General features: G+C 42.3%; 1 protein-coding gene across 6 annotated transcripts in view; it reads right to left on the reverse strand.

Moving 5' to 3' along the window:
* BBS9 (Bardet-Biedl syndrome 9) overlaps nucleotides 1-12,328 on the reverse strand; it is a 590,293-nt gene that overhangs the window by 264,070 nt on the left and 313,895 nt on the right. The gene's annotated exons all lie outside the window — the stretch shown is intronic.

Raw genomic sequence — 12,328 nt, forward strand, 5'->3', positions numbered from 1 at the left:
ATGATAAGGAAAGGGAGGGGATGCTTTGCTATGGAAGCCAGGGGCCTGACTATGGATCCCCAAGTTTGCAAGAAGCAGCTGCCTAAAAGGAAGACATGCCAGAAGCAAGGCCAAATAGTTAACCTGTCAGTTTTGTCCTGGCAGTCAATAATGTTTTAAAAGCTGAAATATTCCAAAGCAATATGCAAATGATCAAAGGATCAAAGCTTGTAGTCCCCCTAGGGGGAAAAAAGGTTGAATTAAAAGCATTAAAATTAAAAGTTAGTAATAATTTTGAAGTCAGTATCTTTGATACCTTTTCCTAGGCTCCCGAAACATGAGCCCAGAGCTTCCTAGACACGAGCCCAGGGCTTCCGAGACACAAGCCCAGGGCTCCCGAGACAGGAGCCCAGGGCTCCCGAGACAGGAGCTTAGGGCTCCCGAGACAGGAGCCCAGGGCTTCCGAGACAGGAGCTTAGGGCTCCCGAGACAGGAGCCCAGGGCTCCCGAGACAGGAGCCCAGGGCTTCCGAGACAGGAGCTTAGGGCTCCCGAGACAGGAGCCCAGGGCTTCCGAGACAGGAGCTTAGGGCTCCCGAGACAGGAGCCCAGGGCTTCCGAGACAGGAGCCCAGGGCTCCCGAGACAGGAGCCCAGGGCTCCCGAGACAGGAGCACACGGCTCCTGCCCGAGTGCGTGCAAACAGCAGAGTACTGATGTATAAAAAAAATAAAATTATATCAATGGTTTACATACTAATACTTAATATAAATATAAGGAGGCCATCCGCCTTCAAAAAAAGAAAATAAAAAGACCTTGCTTCATTGAAAATATAAAAAAATAGATACATGGCATAACATGTATGAAACACACTGCTGAAAAAAGTTAACACATTATTTAAACAGCATCGCACACGGCCGAAAAGAACTTTCTCAATTAATGTTTTCCCCATTCACCTATGAAAAAGTACTAAAAATTAAGCAATCAATTATTTGTACCCCGCAAATAGCTGTTTTATCAATTATAACTTTTTTAACCCCTTAATGACCAGAGCATTTTCGTTTTTTGCTCCCCTTCTTCCCAGAGCCATAGCCTTTTTATTTTTCGGTCAATATGGCCATGTGAGGGCTTATTTTTTGCGGGACAAGTTGTACTTTTAAATGCCATCACTGGTTTTACCATTTCATGTACTGGAAAACGGGAAAAAAATTCCAAGTGCGGTAAAATAGCAAAAAAAAAATGCAATTCCACGGTTGTTTTTGGGTTGTTGTTTTTTACCACGTTCACTGAATGCTAACACTGACCAGCCATTATTATTCTCCAGGTCATTACGAGTTTGTAGACACCAAACATGTATAGTTTTTTTTAATTTAAGCGGTGGAAAAAAAACAACAAAGTTTGCTAAAAAAAAAAAAAAAAAAAATGGTGCCATTTTCTGAGACCTGTAACTATAAATATAAACGTTATATTTTTTTTATATTTTTAAAAACATTTTTTCCCCACTTTCTGCAGGCTTCAATAATCTCCATAGGAGACTAGAAGCAGCAGTTATCTGATAGGCTCTGTTACATCTGATGAGCAGATCGCCTGTATGCAGTGGAAATGCTATGAGTGCCGGCCACTGGGCTGTCATGCCCACCCATCGGTGACCTGCGATCACGTGACGGGGTCACCAATGGGCAGGGTTAATGCCGCGCTTCCGGAGCAGCACTGTTAAATTCTGCTGTCCGAGATTGACAGCGGCATTTAACTGTTTAACAGCCGTGGGTGGATCGCAATTCCACCCGCGGCTGTTACGGGCACTAATACGCCCCAGGCCAGTAAGGGGTTAATTATACCAATATTAAGTTTGCCTTTGTACAAATCAAACATCAAGAGGAAGTCAGAGATCAGCTGCAGCCCGGACTTCCCCTTGATGTTCGATTTCTCCGAAGGCGGAGCCAGTGACACCAGTGGTGATTGGGCGACGGGCTCATGTGTTATAACAACCACACGAGAGTCCCAGGAACGTGAGTGCTGACACCGCTGGAACTGCGTCGGCACTGGAGGGGAGTATAAGCTTTTTTATTTCAAAGGGGCCAAGCGTGGGGTATGAGAAGGGATTGTCCTAGTAGTGGACAACTTCTTTAAAGATTTAAGTAATTTAGTTTTCTCTTGCTCCATTTTTCTTTATTTGTTGCTGTTACCAAACTTTTTAGGATTATATTTCTTTCGGTGTCATCTTTAGATAATGGCAAAAAAAAAAATTCCTAATAGTGTATCTTCTATTACAATAACAGAGGCCCAATGAAAATGACTGAATAAAAATAGCCAAAATACTTAGAAGCTTTGTGTATTGATCTGTAAGGGAATGACTTTAGATGATGTAATTGTATTGCTTTTCAAAAGTACAAACCATTCCTGCAGTATTCCATGAAATGAATACACGGTGTACCAAAGCTAATGAGCACCTCAATGCAGCCACACTTCTCATTAAATCTAATTTACTAAAAATATATTTCCATTCAAAATAATGGAAAAACATGACTTTCCAAGTTTCTATCTTATCTTATATAGCTTAATTTACAGTGAGCCTGAAATCTACTACTGAGTCTCTGCAAAAGCCATTACTACATTTGGCACACAGGCAGTGTAATGTCACCTGCAAATCCAATTACCTTAGCAAAAGATTTTTTACAACGGATCATTCAGCTGTCTAACGCAATGCAATACCTTAGTGTGACACGTTTATAGCTTGCGGAAATCCATTTGTCGTATGTAAACTTATGGAGAGATGCATTTGTATTCATTTATCTACATTATATATATATATATATATATATATATATATACACTGCTCAACAAAATAAAGGGAACACTTAAACAACAGAATATAACTCCAAGTAAATCAAACTTCTGTGAAATCAAACTGTCCACTTAGGAAGCAACACTGATTGACAATCAATTTCACATGCTGTTGTGCAAATGGAATAGACAATTGATGGAATCAAGACATCCTCAATAAAGGAGTGGTTCTGCAGGTGGGGACCACAGACCACATCTCAGTACCAATGCTTTCTGGTTGAGGTTTTGGTCACTTTTGAATGTTGGTTGTGCTTTCACACTCTTGGTAGCATGAGACGGACTCTACAACCCACAGAAGTTGCTCAGGTAGTGCAGCTCATCCAGGATGGCACATCAATGCGAGCTGTGGCAAGAAGATTTGCTGTGTCTGTCAGCGTAATGTCCAGAGGCTGGAGGTGCTACCAAGAGACAGGCCAGTACACGAGGAGACGTGGAGGGGGTCGTAGGAGGCAACAGCCCAGCAGCAGGACCGCTACCTCCGCCTTTGTGCAAGGAGGAACAGGAGAAGCACTGCCAGAGCCCTGCAAAATGACCTCCAGCAGGCCACAAATGTGCATGTGTCTGCACAAACGGTTAGAAACCGACTCCATGAGGGCCCAATGTCCACAGATAGGGGTTGTGCTCACAGCCCAACACCGTGCAGGATGCTTGGCATTTGACACAGAACACCAGGATTGGTAAAGTTGCCACTGGCGCCCTGTGCTCTTCACAGATGAAAGCAGGTTCACACTGAGCACATGTGACAGACGTGACAGAGTCTGGAGATGCCGTGGAGAGCGATCTGCTGCCTGCAACATCCTTTAGCATGACCGATTTGGCAGTGGGTCAGTAATGGCGTGGGGTGGCATTTCTTTGGAGGGCCGCACAGCCCTCCATGTTCTCGACAGAGGTAGCCTGACTGCCATTAGGTACCGAGAGAGATCCTCAGACCCCTTGTGAGACCATATGCTGGTGCGTTTGGTACTGGGTTCCTCCTAATGCAGGACAATGCCAGACCTCATGTGGCTGGAGAGTGTCAGCAGTTCCTGCAAGATAAAGGCATTGAAGCTATGGACTGGCCCGCCCGTTCCCCAGACATGAATCCGATTGAGCACATCTGGGACATCATGTCTCGCTCCATCCACCAAAATCACGTTGCACAACAGACCGTCCAGGAGTTGGCGGATGCTTTAGTCCAGGTCTGGGAGGAGATCCCACAGGAGACCATCCACAACCTCATCAGGAGCATGCCCAGGCGTTGTAGAGAGGTCATACAGGCACGTAGAATCATAGAATCATAGAATGGTAGAGTTGGAAGGGACCTCCTGGGTCATCTGGTCCAACCCCCTGCTCAAAGCAGGATTCACTAAATCATCTCAGACAGATGTCTGTCCAGCCTCTGTTTGAAGACGTCCATTGAAGGGGAACTCACCACCTCTCGTGGCAGCCTGTTCCACTCATTAATCACCCTAACTGTCAAAAAGTTTTTTCTAATATCTAATCTGTGTCTCCTCCCATTTAGTTTCATCCCATTGCTTCTAGTCTTTCCTTGTGCAAATGAGAATAAAGATGATCCTTCTACAATGTGACAGCCCTTGACATATTTGTAGACAGCTATTAAGTCTCCTCTCAGTCTTCTTTTTTGCAAGCTAAACATTCCCAAATCCTGCAACCGTTCCTCATAGGACATGGTTTGCAGACCAGTCACCATTCTGGTCGCTCTTCTCTGAACTAGAGGCCACACACAATACTGAGCCTCATTTTGACTTGTTTTAAGGACATTACATCAAAGTTGGATCAGCCTGTAGTGTGTTTTTCCACTTTAATTTTGAGGGCGACTCCAAATCCAGGCCTCCATTGGTTAATAAATTTGATTTCCATTGATGATTTTTGTGTGATTTTGTTGTCAGCACATTCAACTTTGTACAGAACAAAATATTCAATGAGAATATTTCATTCATTCAGATCTAGGATGTGTTATTTGAGTGTTCCCTTTATTTTTTTGAGCAGTGTATATACCGTATTTTTCTGACTATAAGAAGCACCTAGGTTTTAGAGGAGGAAAATAAAAAAAAAATGTAAGCAAAAAATGCGGTCATGATGCACTTTTAAGGGGGAGGGGGTCTTCTGTTGACACTGGTATAGGGGTAATGTCCCCCAATTCTGACAATATCCCCCATCCTGGTATATATGCCCCCCCCCTTCCTTTTATACGTGGTCCCCATCCCCATCCTGGTATGCCTAGCATCCCTCCATTCTGGTATGCCTGGAACCCCTCCATCCTGGTATGCATGGCACCCCTCATCCCTGTCCTGGTATGCATGGCACCCCTCATCCCTATCCTGGTATGCATGGCACTCCTTATCCCTGTCCTGGTATGCATGGCACCCCTAATCCCTATCCTGGTATGCATGGCACCCCTCATCCCTATCCTGGTATGCATGGCACCCCTAATCCCCATCCTGGTATGCATGGCACCCCTAATCCCTATCCTGGTATGCATGGCACCCCTAATCCCTATCCTAGTATGCATAGTCCCCCTAATCCCCATCATGTTGCACATAAAAAAAAAATAAACACTCCTACTCACCTCTCTTCTCTCCTCCAGTGCTGCATCCAGTCTGCCCGCACTGATCTCTCCATGTGAGTCACGCATGACGTCACTGCCATGCGCGGGTCACAAGGAGAGATCAGCTGCCGGAAGTCACTGATCCCCACGCCTGGATTGTGTGCGCAGGGAGCAGTGACTTCACTCTCCTTCATAGCCGGCACACAGCGGAGCCGCGCTGTGACTCCTGCTGCTGCCGGCCATCGCGTGTGCCCATGGGCGTGGAGAGAGGTTGAATATTCATACCCTTTAACAGCACAGGCGATTCTAAGTGAATCTCACTGAACACAAAGAACAATTTCCAAAATTTTGACAAGACTGAGCTTCACATGACATTTATATAAACCAAAACATAAAGTGAACAACATACCTCTCATTAAAAAATCTTTAGTTTTACTCAAATCAATGAAAAAAATGAATACATCCCACATCAAACACAACTACATCTAGTATTTTGTATGACCTCCGCAATTTCCAAGGACAGCACCAAGACTTTTAGGTATGAAATGAACAAGTTGGCGACATATCATATCATTTAACTTTTTCTATTCTTTAAGAACGACCTCTCTCAGAGCCTGGATGCTGGCTGTTGAGTGATGCTCAACTTGTCCCTTCAGAATTACCCATAGTTGTTTGATTGGGTTCAGATCAGGAGACACTTGGCCACTGAATCACTGTGTGTGTGTGTGTGTGTGTGTGTGTGTGTGTGTGTGTGTGTGTGTGTGTGTGTGTGTGTGTGTGCATATATATAGCAAAATTAACACAATTTGACAGGGGAGATGGGATGAGTGTAGAGAATTATATCATAATCTCTCGGCCTAATCCTGTGTGCCGAGAAGTGAAGGAAAACAAAAGGTGAGACTTCTGATGAATGAGTGCAGAAATTATGCACCTTAAAAATACTTCCCAAACACTAAGCAAGGAGAGGAGCATTGGGGCCTGAGCGGCACAACAAGTGCATCAGTCTTCTTTTTCCGCTCCCCACACACCTTATGCAGCATATGACAAAGCTGTCAATAAAGAAGAGGGTGGTGATGGATGAGAAGTAATGAAGACGACTGATGCTTTTGCTCCGCATAAGTTTATGCCCACTGCACTTCCAACCTCATTAGCGGGACTCTTCAGCGCTGCAGCAGCACTTTAGGCCACACAGATAGCCATCATCTCATCTCATACAGTGGAGGTATATGACAAAAACAGGTAAGTCTGGGTGTATTTTACAGTTAGATACCCTATGCCTACAAGACATTTCATTCTTACTTGTGCATTGCAGCAGAGTGTTTTCAGTGACAATTACTTCTTAAAAAAACGTATCCTTTCAATGGCATCAATTGCCATCAGTACAAGAAAGTAAACCCAAGCTCTATGTACGGATTAGTGTGTAGCCAAGAAATCTCACAAAAGCTTTTAAAGAGCTATCTGATGACAATACACTTATCCTTGTAGGTGTTAGCAGTTCATATTGCACAGGTTATAGGTTGGCTCAGGTTCTTTTTGTATTATTATTCAAGCATGAGAGAATCCCAGAGAGTTGCGTTACAGATTATCACTAGTAGCATGCCTTCTCAAAGGTTGGACGGTTCACTTGCTGTGAAAGAAGAGAAAGTGGAAATGTAGCTTGTAACACAAAAACGCTGAAAAGAGATAAGACCTCTCACCTCATATGCAGAATAATAATACAATCATCTAAAGCACATGCTTTAATTTGTTTACTCAGGACTAATTTATAAGGACTACAAAAACACTAATAGCAGCCTTAGTATATATTGGCATAGAGTGGCAGCACAACATACTGTAACATAGCGTTTGTTATGATAAAGGAAACAGTTAACGTGAACCTGACAGCTGATACATTCTGCCCGATCCACAGGCAGCATATATTAGACATTGGCTGTATGATTTCAGCCAGGTATGTTAGACTCTGAAATGCTACAGCGTTACAGAGAGGAACATACTTTAATAGCTGTGAGGGACCGAGCCACAAAGGTGAGTAGTCGAAAAAGGCCGGTCCCCAGCGGGTCCTCCACTCCCGTTCCCCTTGAGTGACTGGACTCTCCCTGCAAGCTTGTACAGGAATAGACCTGTGAGTCACAGACAGTAGATGGGGAGAAGTTGCCAAGAAACCGCTTTTCCAACTAGTCTCCCATGCGGCAGCTTTTAAAGTGTGTCTTTCTCTGAAATGCCATTGTGCTGCCCGTGGCAAAGGGCAGCATGTATCAGCTGTTAGTTTCCCTATAAAGGTGAGCAGTCTCAAACTGTCTGCTCATCTTGCAGAACACAGCTTTGCCCAGAACTGTTTAATGGCATACTTGTATGTAACTGTTGTGGCAGGGTTGATCGCTATGCTGCACTCAAAGGTAGATATAGGACACAGTCTCTTTAAATGGCTTGGTGGTTTATTATATGAAGCAGTATAAACCACAGCCAAGTGCATAACATAAAGATGGCCTTTCTGGCAGGAAATAAAAGGAAAAAGGTACACAACAGTCCTTACTTCGACCGAGGTCCGGCTACTCAGTGTTAGAAATAGCACACGGTCCAGTTTAACACACAAACATAAGCTACTCTCTCTCAGGATCTAGCTTCCACACTGAGCAACATCTGAGTGAAAAGGTTGGCTATTTAAAGCCCAGACCAGACCCAGGGGTGGAGATATGGTTAATGACCTCCCACCCGCACTATGGTCATTCACCTATAAAACATGCCCTTTTAAATGGCCGATTAACCCTCTCTGCAGATAATATGCAGGAGAAGACTTCCACGTTTCACATCACCGAAGCTAACAGCCTCAGTGAAACATATTTCTCCTCCAGTATTCTGCCAGTGACTTTGTCACACTGTACTTTCCTGTGCGGCAGGATAGCACAGATATGCAGGCAATGTAAGTCATACTATTTGTGGGGGACACAGTGTTAGGGCAGGTGCAGATGGCGGTAGGTTTTCTCATCTGTGAGAATCAGAGTGTGAGCATAATGTGATCAGATTTTCTCAGATTAGGAGAAGATGGAGAAAAAAATGTCTCCATCTTGTCCATTGTGTCAGTGCTACGATCTCATCCAAGTGCAGTCCAATGTTTCCCGCACACTCATAGGCTTGCATGACAGTGTGCTATCTGAATATCGAATCAAACTCTGACATGCAACATTTTTTCCCTCGGACAGACTCTATCTGAAGAAAAATTCAGACATGTGCACGCCCCCATAGAATAACATTGGTCCGATCCTATGTTTTGTCAGATCGCACTCGGACCGACAATATGGCCATCTGCACGACCCTTACTGTCTTTGCAGAAAAAATTGTAGCTAGCAAAGTGTGGGCACTAATGTGGTAGTCATATATTAAAATGTATGCACCATAGCAGATGGAAGGAGATTTTAAAGTACACTCCCTGACAGAAGTTATGTCGCTTATCCATGTTATGTAAATAAAAGCTTATAACCTGACGTTAAATTCATCCATTGGTTTTATAAATTACTCTTTTGAAAGCTGAAACCCTCCCAAATTTGGTTTCGGTTAAGAAAATAAATTGGCATCAATGCTGAAATATTGATCATTTAATGAACACAGAATGGTCAGATTTTGGCAAGACAAAAGTTTTGTCGCCTGGTCATATAATGCACCCAATCCTAGTTTACATCCTCACCAGTGCTCAGTAAATGATCGGTTAATTAGTGGGTGTGTATAAAAAGAAACCCAGCACCCCAGACCTTCACTTGAACTGCAACTTGAGCTCTGACAACATGCCAAAAATCCACCCTGCGACCAAAGCCTTGATTATCAAGAGGCTGAAGACCAGATCCACTGCAGAGGTGGCTGGCACCTTTAATGTGTCTTAGAGTCAAGTACAAAGAATTAAAAAAAGATTTGAAGAGATTGGAGATGTGTTTGACAAGCCCAGGTCCAGCAGATCCCACAAGACAACTGCTGAGGAGGAACGTTTGTTGGTTAGAAAATCCAAAGCAAGCCCCTCTTCGACCTTAGCAGAGCTCCAACAGGCCTGGTCACCTCAAGTCCCTGTGTCAACTAGAACAGTTTGTAGGATTCAGTCTCGAAATGGCCTCCATGGTTGAATCAGTGCCCAGAAGCCAGCACTAAACAAAAGGCATTTGCAAAGTCCCACAGCCTGCTAAACAGATGGACGCTGGAAAAGTGGCAGAAGGTGGATTTCTCTAATGAATCTTCAGTAGAATTACACTACAGCCGCCGCAAATACTGCAGGAGACCTACTGGAGCCCGTATGGATCCAAAGTACACCCAGAAAACAGTTAAATTTGGTGGTAGAAAGATCATGGTCTGGGGTTACATTCAGTATGGGGGTGTGCAAAACATTTGCAAGGTGGAAGGCAATATCAATAGCCTAAAATATCAAGAAGTATTAGCTACCTCTTACATTCCATATCATAAAAGGGGTCAAATTCTGCAGCTGGATGGTGCTCCATCTCATCCATCCATCTCTACAACAAAGTTCCTCCAGGCAAAAAAGATCAAGGTGTTCAAGGACTGGCCAGCCCACAGTCACCAGACATGAACATCATTGAGCATGTTTGGGTTAGGATGAAAGAGGAATCTTGGAAGACAAAACCAAAGAATCTAGATGAACTCTGGGAGGCATGTAAGATGGCATTCTTTGCTATTCCTGAGGACTTCATTAATAAATTGTATGAATCATTGTTGAACCACATGGATACAGTCCTTCAAGCTCATGGAAGTCACACAAAATATTAAATATGACTCTAATAGCACCACAACTTCATTCACCAATGTTATGCAACATATATTTGTATTTTAAGATAATTATTTGTTTGAATATCACATTACTTTCTGAGGGCGACAAAACTTTTGTCTTGCCAAAATCTGACCATTCTGTTTTCATTAAATGATCAATATTTCAGCATTGATGCCAATTTATTTTCTTAACCTAAACCAAATTTTGGATGGTTTCAGCTTTCAAAAGAGTAATTTATAAAACCAATGGATGAATTTAACGTCAGGTTATAAGCTTTTATTTACATAACATGGATAAGCGACATAACTTCTGTCAGGTAGTGTAATGCACATCAGGCACCTGATGAAGACTTTTATAGTACGTGTTGTGAAAAGATTTTTAAACCGTTCAATTTTAGCATGTTTTTACTCTTGATTTCTTTCATGTGTATACTTCATTTGCACCTTGAATGTCGGATCATCACTGCAGCAAATAAATACTAAAATTTTTCAAGTTGGCTACCTTTTTTATCTTAATATGAAGTGGAATCCCCCTCACCAACGGAAGCGCCATCGGATTACCTGTTCTACAAGACGTTCATGTGGAGGAGTTGTATGGGCTAGGAAAGCTCATATTCCCTGGATCTCTGATGAGCTGCATGCCGTTGTAAGGATTTCCATCTATCCACCCATGTAGGATAGTCAGGACATTAAAAGATTAGTTTATGCTATTCTAACATAGTTGTGCTAGAAGCAGATAGTTTTCACTGGGGGCGTGTACTTCACAACTAAATCTAGCTGCACTGCCCCTCTACCTACACTGACTCACGCAGGAGGTTAGACCAGGAGATCAGGGCTGTATCATTACATCTCATACACTGAGTAACCTGCTCTAAGCTACTGAGGGGCCTTCTTTCCTTTGAGTATTGCTGTGTACTTATGATTGGTCAGCATCATACAGGGAGAAGGAGTACACGCCCCCAGTGAAAACTGTCTCTTAACACCCAGTTGGACTTAAAAAAGTTAACTCATTATGTGCTAAATACTTTGATTTCAAATATCTCCACAACAGACAGACAAAATTTAAAGGGGTGGAGGGGTGAAGAATACATAAAATAATCAACGTATACATGATAATTTCCAGAAAATTACCTGCAATAGTTCATTTTTCCCTCTTTCAATTTTAAAATATTTTAATACACATTTCATTGGAAAACTCAAATGAAAGGGCAGTTTCACAACTAAAACCAACTGGACCATAAAGTGTTTGGAATCCTTGAACAAATGGCAGTGCGCAGTGGAAAAGATTAGGTTAAAAAGCATTATGCACGTTAAATTGGTTAGTACTATTCAGGACAAGAGCATAAAAATAGATAACTTTACTAGTGGACATCGATGTAAAAATGCAAAGAAAATTCAATGCTTTAATTAATATATAATGCTTAATTTATTTAATTGTTCAGTACAAAGCTTAATAATATTGTCCTAAGAATAATTTCCAGACAATTTTTATATGGCAGGATTTTGCAGGGGATGTCATGAAGCGAGAAGAGTTGGCAATGACTGAATATCCACAGCAAAGTTCTACTCAACCGGAACAAAAACCTAATTTAACGGCTGTTGACAGACTAACTCTTTAATGTCAAATAATACCTCCATAAAAAGTATACTGAAGGACACAGAAAAGGGGCTAAGTGATCCGTGAACACGGAGTGTATAAAATACTCCAGAAAATAGGTTACTTTTGGAGGGTGATGAGATTTCGGCAACGCTAGAGAGGAACTTGGGAGCCATTAAAGTGCACTTCACTCATCTGAATAAGCCCATTGTGGAAAATTCAAGAAATATTATGCTTCTGTATGTTATATGAGATGTAGAGAAAGTGACCATCAATGCAAAATTTTTAGCATCCAAATCCTATTCAAACACCCATTTCTGAAAGAAATATATTTCTTCACAGATTAATGTGAAAATGAAATACAGCCTGTCTATGCTTATAGCACCCATGGGGCATGCTTTATACTGCTGGGTTACAGTATAGCTATATTGAAAACAACATTTACTGTAAATTATAATATACAGTATTTTAAAATAAATATTCAAATACACCCCATATGGGGTATAGGTACATTTTTGTGTAAGGCTGTGTTCACATGTCTGTCTGTTTTTATTTCCGTTTTTATTATCTATTTGGAGTAGACACAAATGGAAAGCAA

Source organism: Phyllobates terribilis, unplaced genomic scaffold (genome assembly GCF_046119375.1).
Source record: "Phyllobates terribilis strain yellow unplaced genomic scaffold, ASM4611937v1 Scaffold_4__5_contigs__length_816908805, whole genome shotgun sequence".
Taxonomy (NCBI): Eukaryota; Metazoa; Chordata; class Amphibia; order Anura; family Dendrobatidae; genus Phyllobates; species Phyllobates terribilis.